Genomic DNA, 12258 nt, shown 5'->3' on the forward strand with positions numbered 1-12258 from the left:
AAAACTTTATTAAATGAAGGACATGTTTAATAATGGTCAAATAGTCTGCTATTTAATAGGACCAGAGACAGATTACAAAGAAATATATTCATTTTAACTCATTTTAAATTTCTCTGTCTCTGCCTACCTATAATACTCTGGGGAAAAAAAGAAAAAGTTCCTTTTTGTTTCCAAATTTTACCTTTACTCTCTTTTTAGAATTCAGCAGGCACAGAAAAAGTTGTATTTCCATGGACACTACTGAATGTGAAATCCTTTTTCAGTCAAAATGGACTAATCATTATTCTTCTCTTGAACAGAGGTAGATGAACTGTCTGTGCTCTCTGAAATTGGAGCTAGAATATATAGAAATTTAAATACAACTTCATTTACACATGGGCCACTTCTCAACTAGCTCCTTTTCTGCTGGAGCATGTCTACTATGTAATGTCTAAAGATCTACTCAAGATGGCTTAACGAAAGAATTTTTCAAAGCTGATTTTCAAAAGATTTCATATACCACACAAAACATAAATCACAGTAAACAAAAAAAGAATAACAAATATTTTAAATGGATTTTTAAAGATTTTCTCTAATATTAAATACATTCACAATATTCAAATTCTTGGCTGGGTTGATATTACCTTTTCTTAGCACCTAAATTTGACCAAAAAGAATAAATTATTCTTTAAAAATAACTTTGCCCATTAAAACTAATCTTTTCTTTTGAGAGAGAGAGAGACAGAGAGAAGGAAAACCATTGGTGAGGATAAGATGCTATGCCCTTACCAGCTGACCCCATGTGGACATAAGTTCAGTCAAAATGAAAAATGGGATCCAACCTGATATGTCATTGTTAAGTGGTCTAGCAAAGGTCCCATAGCAAAATTTGTCCCATTGATAAATTTGATCAACTCATAAGCTAAGAGTCTGGTTGATTAGATCTACTTTCTTTACCCCAGCTTTATAGACATCAGTTTTGATTTTCACCTTTTTGCTCAGTGAGAGAAACGTGATCAGACACATATTAAAAAGCAGTCAGTGAAATACTGAAGATGTCTGTTTCTTGATCTGAGTGGATGGTAACTTGAGTGCATTCACCTTCTGAAAATTCATTGTGCTTATACTTATATGTTCAGGTTTTATAAGTGTATGTTATACCAAGATTTTTTTAAGTTGTTTTTTTTTTTAAAGTCAGTATCTTCTAAGATGTGTTGATGTGATTTTTATCCAGAGGCAATAAAATTGATCACAAAGATATTTTGATGCCTCTTCTATCATATTTTTTTTCTGACTCATGCCCAAAGCACAGACTTTTTCTAACCAAAAGATTTGTTATGAATAAAATTGTGCTCTCTCATCTGTGTAGTTTTACAATTCCTCTACATAGCCTCTTGAAATGAATTTCTTCAGCTTTGTCACATTAATACACAAGGTGGTCATGCTGAATCCTTGGGTTGTGACTTGGTTCATGAGATTTGGCTTTATTTTTAGAAAGGATTGTTTTCTGCTTAAGCACAGAGGAGAGGTAAATACAAGGAAATCTCAACCACAAGTACACTAACATTTTCCACAGATTTAAAATAGTGCCTTAGGTAGAAAGTTTGGTTTATGAGTTCTGAAATGTTTGAAACAAATTTGTGGTGAATAAGAACCTTCTTCAGGATCCAACTATTGTTGCTTTTTCCAAAAATTGGGATACAAGAAATTATTTCCCCAAATTCTATAGTTCTTGAGACTCCTTCCCCAGGAATTCTTTTTAAAAGATTTTATTTATTTATTCATGAAAGACACATAGAAAGAGGCAGAGACATAGGCAGAGGCAGAAACCGGTTCCCTGTGGGAAGCCTGATGGGAGACTCCATCCCAGGACCCCAGGATCATGACCTGAACCAAAGACAAATGCTCAACTACTGAGCCAGCCAGGGGCCCTTTTCCCCAGGAATATATGAATACTTATTGTGAGTCTTTCATCTAGTATATGATTTTTTTTTTACTTAAAAAAAAATGACCAGTACTATGTTTTCACATTGCTTCAAAGGACAGAAATAAATAGTCCAATGTTTTGGTAAATAAAAGGATGAATGAAAGCTATGGTATGCCTGACAATGTTAATTTTACCCATTATTGCCATCATCATCATCATCATCATTACCACAATGGTTATACTTATTGATTTCCCTGCCAAACAGGATTCTAGGTGTTTTGTCTCTACATACTAATTCATTAGTATTAACAACCCTGTAAGTGATCACTGCTATTAGGTTCATTTCACAGATTGAAAAAACAGAAGCAACAAATTTGAGACACTAAGGTAATGATAACCAGAAAATTAAGGATAAAGTAATTTCCTGTGGAAGAAGACAGAATTGGGCTAAGGACATAAGGGACTCCACAGATCATATTCTTTCATTTCTTGTACTAGATAAGAAGGTTCATGTACAAATGTTGTATCACTCTCATACTTTTTGATTTACTTATAAATATTATTTTGTATCTAACCAAATCTTTAAAAACAAAACCTAAGGCAGAAAGGCTCAGAATACTGGTGTCAGTGTCGTCTATACAATAATCTCTCAAATGGGTGGCATTTTGGTACGTCTATAATTTAAAAGTGTACAGATTTAGTTACTTTAACGTAAAAAGGGCAAGGTGTTATGAATATGGTATTTTTACAATATGATCCCAACACCAAAACACGAAAGTAATTTTAGTGTAGTAGAAACTGGGAATCAGAAAGAACACGTCTAGTCCTTCTGAAATTGAAGTTAAGGAAAGCACCAAACAAAAAGAATTCAGTTGGATTGATAAAGGCAAAACAAAAATTTTCAGGGAGCCAAGAATAAGGATTCTAGATGCAGAAAAGGTTAGACTAGGTATAGGGAAGATGAAGGGAAAGATGAAATATTTTAACTGATTTCGAGTCCATCTCTGCTTTATTGAAACATTTCACAGACTAGCAACAGACTAAAACAGATGATCTTCAAGTAACTTTTTGATTGACCTCTGCCTGCCTCACCTAGAAGACAACAAATTTAGTTTTTAAATAAATTAGACATGAAAACCTCTCCTACCTAATTGAAATATCTAATATTAATCTGCACACATATGAATAACACTGCAAATAATTCAAAAGTACATTAATTAATGAGAGGAAAATTAAATTACAATCTGGTGACCTATTTGGTACGTGATTCAAAAGGATTATAGGTATGTATCAAAATTGTACATAAATTTGCATGATATTAACTGTGTTGGAAAATGGGGACATATTCATTATTGAACCTCAGCAAGTGTCCCATTTAGGAACAACTGAATTAAATGTGAATTCTTGGCATCTAGGCTGGGGATAAGTAGAAAGAACTCAGAAGTAAATACACTGTTCTGATCAGATTTGCAGGATACTAGAAAAATAAAAACAAAAATAAAATTAAAAAAATAAAAGAGCTTCTGAGGCTATGTCAAGTAAGTTATCCTCTAATTGCAGCTTGACTACAGCATGAGTTTGGGTCCAATTAAACTCATTCTAAACCCCTTGGTTACCTCTTTCTTACCTCCCAATCTCTATTCAGAATATTTCATAAATTTTTATTTAATTGAAAATTTTTATAGTTTTGATGGAGGAGAAAGTCTTTTTTTTGGCGTTTGATCAGATGCTATGAGAAGTGTTTAAAGTACTGGAAAAAATGATAGTAGATGTTCCAGAACTTAACAGACATTTTTCAACTGATCTTATTGGATCCACTGTTTTTATTGACTGAAATAGTTCCTGGTAAGTCAGAAGAGCAAAGAAAAGTCTTTTGAAATACGGCAACATAAATTCAACTGATTTTCACCCAACCTAAGAGTGAACAACAGCAACAGAAACCATGATGTACTACTGACTATATAGACTCCACCTGTGAAATTTGATGTTGAATGTCGGCTTTAATTTTAATGAATGTTCAATAGTTCAATCCAATTATAATATTGGATATATTATATATATATAATTACTTATATAATAATATTATAATATTATAATATATAAACTATAGTCTAAGGTTCTGGAACCAAAATTGTGTAATTAAACTGCATCAATACACATCCAAAATATGCATTCTGATCACCCACATAAAAAATGAATTCATACATTTAAAGAATTTTGTGATTGGAATAAATATTTAAGTGTAGTAAGTATATGAGTGGCAATATTAAACTGGAAATTAGAAGGTATTAATTTCAGGATTGTTTTGGCCACTTTAACAGAGACAAAATACAGGTGACATGAATAGATTTATTTCTCTTAGGTAAAGGCTGAGCTGGTAGGTGGTTCATGGAGGTTTAGCATCTCTGCTTTATAAAACCAGCAGGGCCTCAGCTTCCATCTGAAGTGCTGCTTGTCCATCTCCTAGTGCTTAGTCCTCACAAGAATGGTTCAAAATGGGCTCACTCTGGCCACATATTCTATACCCATCACACATCTACATTAGACAGAGGAAAGAGGGAAAGAGTAAGCATCTTTCTTTCAAGAACAGGACCTAGAAGTTTCACACACATCCATTCTACTCATCCATTGGCCAAAACTCAGTCACATGGTAATATAAGCTACAAGGAAGTCTGGGACATCTAGTCTTTGGGAGAGTAGCCACATAGGATGGAGCTAGGAGTACGTGGCTCTTTTCCTAGAAGGAAGAAGAGAAAACTGGATATTGAGGGGAAATTATTAGTCTCTTAGTTTCTTCATCTGGGAAATCAATTCTCTCATCCAATGACACTGTTATTTTTCTATGACCCAACATTAGCTTTAGCTTATTCTTTGGGAGTCTCTCTCCCTACCCTATGCACCCTCTACAGTACCGTTGTTTATTGACATATTTGGAGGAACCCCATTCACTCCCAAACATCCTCCAAAATTTGGCTTTCATAGCTCTTGAAATTCCCACTTATTCTTTAGAGAAAAAAAAAATGTATATTTTGAGTCAGATTGACCCAAATTTGAAGCCTATTAGTTGAGTGCCCTTAAGCAAATGCTTTAGTATCTTTGGATCTACATTTTCTTCTTTATGAAATGGGGTAGTATTATCATCTGAGATTTAGGGATAATATATGTAAAGTCCCTTGATTACAGGTATTATAGTATCTTCAGATAGCCCCTATTTAAATACTGAAACATGTGTAATTAAATTAAGGTAACATACATAAAATAGACTTAGGTAGTACCAAGTTCATCAAAAGTACATGTTAGAGTTTTTACGAGAACAGCAATTTTACTTAGTTTTCATCTCCTAAGGTTTTAGATTTATTTCATTCGATTCTTTTGGGAACATAAGCTGCTTTCAAATTTTCAAACTCCCTTTTAACATCTTACACTTTCACATCTCTGTTTTTGAGGGATGTTAGTTTATACTGTTCTTCTAATGTCTTTCCTGGCTTCATATCAGGTTACTGCTGGGAATACAATATGTGTGTGTGTGTGTGTGTGTGTGTGTGCGCATGTGTGTGTACACATATACGTGTATGTGTAATGGAATTCACTAGTAAAGTACTCCATCATATTAATTCAAAAATGTGCTGGAAATTTGCTTTTCTGCCAATAGATACTGAGAACCACTCACTTTATTCTTTTTTAAAACATTTTTTAAAGCAGTTTCCACTTGATGAGCGCCTGGAATTCTGAGCAAAGCCCTGTTAGAGATTGCAAATCCAGTAAACAAAGGCAGCAGTGACACCTTGTTAAAAGCAGCAAATACAAAATACCCTCAGGGGAGAATGTGTCTGGTGTGTTCTAGGAGCAGAAATAAGGAACAGTATGACTGGATGATAATGAAAGGGGGAGAGAGAATCATCCCAGAGGAAGTGGAAGAGGGTCATGCAGGGTCCCGTAAACCATGGCAAAGTGCTCCCATTTTATTTCAAATAAGATGGTAAGTCTTTATGGACTTCTAAGAATGGCAGTGCTATGATTTGTGACAGCTGAATGCATCCTTACATCTTGGCCACATTTTTTAAATAAAATAATTCAGTGATAGTTCAATAGTTTGACTTTTGCCCTTCAAATTATACAAAGTAATAAACTTTGCTATACCACATTCAGTAGTACCTAATTTACTTATTTATTGAGTTGAACCTATTAAATATCTCCACAAGCAATTTTAGAACAAGTTGTTTCTTGCTACCTGTTGAAGTTATTGAAAGTAAACATGCATGCACATGTACACGGCATTTTTGATTTCTTTAGATGTTCTTAAACTTTTAGCATGCCAGCTGTGTACTAGTGTTAGAGGAACTGACGTTAATAGTTCCATCATCAGAAGTCTATATTGATAACTTTCTTTTATATTGATAACTTTATACCATTCTTATGGAAATATTCCTCCCAGATTTGGACTAAAATAAATTTGGATCACAACCTGAGCCAAAGGCAGATGTTCAACCACTGAGCCACCCAGGTACCCTCAAATTAGATTCTAAGATGATATGAAAAATGTTAGCTGCTTCTTTTTTTTTTTTTAAAGGTTTTATTTATTTGAGAGAGAGAGAGAGGAAGGGAGAGAGCATGTGAGCAAATGGAGGAGCTGAGGGAGAGGGACAAGCAGATTTCTGCACTGAGCTTGGAGCCAGACCCAGGGTTTGATCCCACCACCTCGTGATCAGGACCTGAGCTGAAATCAAGAGCAGGTGCTTGACCAACTGAGCCACCCAGGCGCCTGTAGTAGCTTTTCTTAAAGCGAACTTATTAAAAGTGATTAATTTTTAAAACTGAAATATGATGGGATTAACCTCTGTTTGTTTTCTTTTCTCCCCATTCAATAGTACATTTAAGGACAAGACTGCAAGTGGAACTAACACATATTTATTTGATTTTTAGACTCCATATAGTTAAACCCATGATTAATAAGACAAAATAACATGAAAGACTGGCTTTGCTTCTAATTTCAAATACTGTAAGTGTACTCATTTAATAGGAAAATGTGGACTTATTCCTATGTCACATGGTACAAAAGAGAATTTATTTATTCATCAATAAATATTATCTGTATTCTTAGTACTTCAAAGAATACCAACCACCAGCAATGAATGAATATGCTTAACTATATGAACATGAGTTTCCTTCTCATTTTTTTCTTTTTTTTAAATATTATTTATTCATGAGAGACAGAAAGAGAGGCAAAGACACAGACAGAGGGAGAAGCAGCCTCCTTGCAGGGGACTGATGTGAGACTCGATTCCAGGACCCTGGGATCACAGCCTGAGCCAAAGGCAGACACTCAAATGCTGAGCCACCCGGGTATGCTTTGCTTCTCTTTTCTAGACACAGAGCATCACAAGGTCAAGTGCAGATAGTTTGAGAGCTGCATCACAGATACATCGCATAGCAACTGTGAATGAAAATTGTATTAGTTTTCTATGGCTGCGTCAAAAATTACCTCCAAAACTCAGCTTAAAACAAGATTCACTTATTACATCACATAGTTTCTCAGGGTCAGGAAACTGGGTACAACTTAGTGGGCTGGTTCTGGCTGGGGAATCTCTCCTATGGTCACAGTGAAGTTAACCAGGGCTATAGGCACCTGAAGGGTTGGCTAGGTCTGGAACACCCACTTCAAGAAGATTAACTCACACAGCAGTTGTCTGGAAGCTTCTGTCCCTTGTCACATGGGCTTCTCCATAAGGTAGCTGGAGTGTCCTCGAGACATTGTGGCTGGCTTCCCCCACAGAGAGGGGGGCAGAAGCCACAACTCAGAAGTACCACCTCATCACTTTGCCATGTTGCACTGCTTACCAAGACCAACCCTGACACGACATGGGAGGGAATAAGAACATGAATATTAGGAGGCAGGGGTCACTGGCTATCATCTTAAAGGTTGGGCACCACAAACTGAAGGATGAATGTGTGGATTAGTTTGGAACATACTTCCTCTTCTTCCTTCACCTCCTTCTTTTTCATTAAGAAACACAGACAATGTGGAGCATCTGCGTGGCTCAGTCAGTTAAGTGTTTGACTCTTGATTTCATCTCAAGTCATGATCCCAGGATCTAGGGGTCGAGATTCACATGGGGTTCCATGCCCAGAGTGGAGTTTACTTGAAAATTCTCTCCCTCTCCCTCTGTCCTTCCTGTTGCTTGTGTTCTCTCTCTCTCCTCCAAAACAAATAAATAAATAAATAAATCTAAAAAAAAAAAAAAGAAGAAGAAGAGAAACACAAACATTGTAATCACTGTCAGTCATCTGTTAGCCACAAACCTAAGGAAACATATGCACTGATGCCCAATATACAGAAATAGGCTAATAGTCAAATCAACCTTTTCACCTGAAACTTAGCATATGACATGTTCTCATGGGCAAAAGTCTTTAAAAACTTGATTTAGAGCCTAAAAAGAATATACATTTAAGCAAATATCACTTACTATTTTATTTAAAAAGTATCAGGCTGACAAACTTTATTAAATTAACAGTGACATTTAACTGTATTAGAGAGTTTCTGTTTGCTTCATTAGCTCAATAGTTTCTGGACACTATAAAATATAAAATATTTTAAAATTTATTTTAAGGAAATAATAATTCCTCATCATTTGAGCAAGTCTTTTCTTCTGATTTGCATATGAGTAGGCTCCTAGTAGGTGACGAATAAATAAATGATCAAATGAAATCTTCATATAGAAACTTCCATATATGAGTGTTTTTTTGAACAGTGCATAACAAAATGGTCTTTTCAAGTATTTTTCAAAGTGTGATTCATGAATCACCAGCATTAGAATCACTAACAAAGCTTGTAACAAATGTGTATCCTTGGGACATATCCAAATTCTACTGAATCAGAATCTCATGGGCTGGGTTTAGAATCCACATTTTAACAAGCACTTAGGTGGTCCTTATGCATATTAAAGTAGTCAAGCTGTTGATTTTTGCAATATACTTTCCAGATTTAGCAAAACCTTATTCCCCATATTTGTTCTAGCTAGGGCCCTTTGAGGACAAGATTTCCTTCCTTGGGCTTGGGCTCCATTTCTCTATGTAACTAGAACATGGAACCATAGCGTAGAGAAGGGTTTGTTCCCCTCTTGGGCAGGATCCCAGGGCTGGGTCCCACTTGAAGTCCTTGTAGGCTGCCTCATTTTTGGTGGAAGGAGAAGAATCTAAGAGTTTGGACTTGATGTTGGCCTAAGAAGTCAATGAAAGGCTCAGTACCATGTGGTGTTTTTGTTTGTTTGTTTGTTTTTTGTTTTTTTTTTATGCTTCTAAATTTTAAATGTTCTCTATTTTTCTTTAGTGGACATAAGAAAGTGGAAATAATATTTCTACTAGTGGAAGTAAGAAAGTGACTTTGAATAAACAGTTTCCCCTGCTTCAGAAAGTTGTGTTTATCTCAGTGTGACCAATCAGTGAATTCCAAAAGGTTTATAATTTTTTGACTTCTATGGGGCAATCAAAGGCTAAATTCTAAAGGATTTGGAAATGTTAACTTGTAATACAAACTGGGTTGGCCCCAAGGCATGGGTTCAGAACCATAACTCACCATGTTTACAGATTATATCACTTGGTCTAGGGTGCTAGCTATAAACTCACCACTAATTTTTGTACAGAGTGAATTACAGTCAGTCTCTTTCCTTCCCCCTGGTCCCTCCCAGAGTCTGAACTGTCATAACATATGGATTCTTCATCAGCCCTCAAATCTCACAGAAGGCTCCCCTAGAAGCTAGTCTTGAAATCAATAGGCAACCAGGCTTTCAGATGAAATATGGAATTACTATAGACGTTTTAAGAAGGAGAACAAGTGATTTCACTAAATGAATCCCCTATGTTATTCCAAACAGATATATACACATCTGCGATCTTTAATAGAAAGGGATAAAAATATAACATTCTGTTAGGTAACTTACACATTTGAAAAGGCACTCTTTTCTTCAAGGTATTTGTTTTCCCTTTGTTGTTACTTCCCCGTTCTCTCCTTTTGTGCTATAAAAGACACGCTTCGTGCATCTTCTGAGGACAGAATGCTGATAGTTTGGTTTTTCACAGTCTCCTCTTTCCCATCTTTCTCCACCCCCATTGCTTCTGTTCCATCTGTCCCTCTTCTCTCCCTAATAATTTGGCTGCCAAAGCTGTGGTATCTTTTTAATTTGGTCTAAAGAAGATAGGCTTGCTTTAAGACCATGCAAACAAGAGGAAGATGAATAGCTTGTGGGTCTTCCAAGCTGGCTTCTCCCCATGACCAGGCTGCACAGTTTAGGGAATGCCTGAGTCTTGAGCTGCCAAACATTGCCATCGAATCTCTGGTCAAAGGCATAGCAATTTTGGACCCTTCAGTGTAGTGAAGAAATACCCCTTATCTACTACTTGCCCGAAGCCTAGGAGTAGGTTTATTTTTTAGACCATTGTACTAACTAGATTATAGGAGGATAGCTACAGATACAGTTGTAAGTATCTTCATTTTGGAAGTGTTAAAAAATAGCATCAGGGATTAAAGAATGAAGAGGACTAAGGATAAAGCATATGATAAATATGCTTATTCTAATAAATATGTTAGGTGCATGTGAGAAAGTACTAGAGCCTGTATACAGGTCTCCACCTCTGGAACATGTGCTTATCTGCCAACACATCATTAAGAACTATAAGCCACCATTTTCCTGGGTTGCTGTAACTGATCTGTATGTGACATCATGGGCAAGGTCCTGCGAGAGATCCAGTAGTCTAAGGGGACATTAGGATAGGAGATAAGAAAAGATGAAAGTTTAGAGAAAAATGTCACACATTTTAAAATAGAAATAACCATACTCTTGACAAGTTCTTCTGGAAAAAAAAAAAAAAACGTTTTGAAAATCTTTTACATAATAATCAGTCTTGAGAAAGTGGGGAGACAAGGTATTACCTGGAAACAAATTTTACCATTTTCCTATTCCAAAATGCCACGGAATAGCTTACCAATAGACAAAGCCAGGCAGAACCATCCAGGAGAAGTCAATAATGAGGGCAGCTGTCCCCAGAATCTAGCAGGTCAGATTTCCCAGAGTCCCTGCTCTCTCTATCCAGCTGCTACAGGAGCTAAAAGCTTTGAAAAAGACCCAGGCATGCAGCCAGATGGGCACAGAATGGCTCCTTCCAGATGTTTCTTTGAGTCTTAAATTTATAGTCAATCCCTAAGCACCCAACATTTTGCCAAAGCCAAGAACTGAGCTCTGTTCTCTCCCTTCCGTGCATATGCATTGTATAATCTACTTTCTTCTTCAGGCCCAACTTGGTGCTTACTATAACTTGTTATAATGTATACTAAATTGTGATTTTTTTTCCTTGTCCCAAAAGATTTTCCAAAAGTATGGTAACTGTCCTATCCTATGCCATCAGTGTAATAACAGGAGCTTCATCACATTTTATTGTGTCATTTATTTATGTGATGGATAATGCTGACAAGCACTTAAAAATAATTTATCTCAAGATTACCCACTGGTGAATTTTATTTCTCAGGTTGAAACTATTTCTTAATTGATTATAAGGTTGGTTTTTTTTTTAAACACCCACAAATCTCTCTGAATTCAATATTGCTCTATTACTTTGACTTCCCCTTTTTATCTATAGAAATAAAAAATGAGATAACAATGTTCTATCAGAACATTATATGAATATTGATATTTCTCAAAAGTGTGCTCTTAGTCTTCAGGCCTTCTGTAATGAAAATATGGAAAGAGCTTCTGGTTTCTTCGAAAAAAAATCAATAAAAATATCAAGACAAGGCATAATGTCAAGTAAGTCCAATAATCAGACCACAGCTAATGGCTAAAAAAATCATGAGGTGGCAAAAATGAAGTTTTATGTCTGTTCAGGTTAATAAACAAAGGACTGACTGATCTTCAGCCAAAGTGAAAATAATCTAGAATTTATTGTACACTCCATCAAGCTTTCTGAAAGGTCATCTAATTAACATTTTGTGTTAACTCTACTCTTCACCTTGACCCCGAAATACCGAAAATATGCTGCAGCCTATTTTAGTTGAAATTCACTGTGATTATAGATATGAATAAATGAAAGATGAGAAAATAAGAAGGGAGAACTTTTCTCTTCACTGGGGAAAGGGGGGAGGCATCAGAAGAGATGAGGACATTGAGAAGACAGCTGGATACTGAGATGAGATCAAGATGGAAGCTGCCAAGTGATCCATACACCTGATACAAAGTCAGATTAGTTCCAAAATTCCTAAATGGGAATGATCTGAGACCCAAAGCTGGAACTGTTCTCAGGACAAACAGAGTCTTAAGTTTTGATTTTATTAAACCACCTTATATTATATGCAATCACCTATT

This window comes from Canis lupus, chromosome 37 (genome assembly GCF_003254725.2).
Source record: "Canis lupus dingo isolate Sandy chromosome 37, ASM325472v2, whole genome shotgun sequence".
In the NCBI taxonomy this organism is placed as follows: Eukaryota; Metazoa; Chordata; class Mammalia; order Carnivora; family Canidae; genus Canis; species Canis lupus.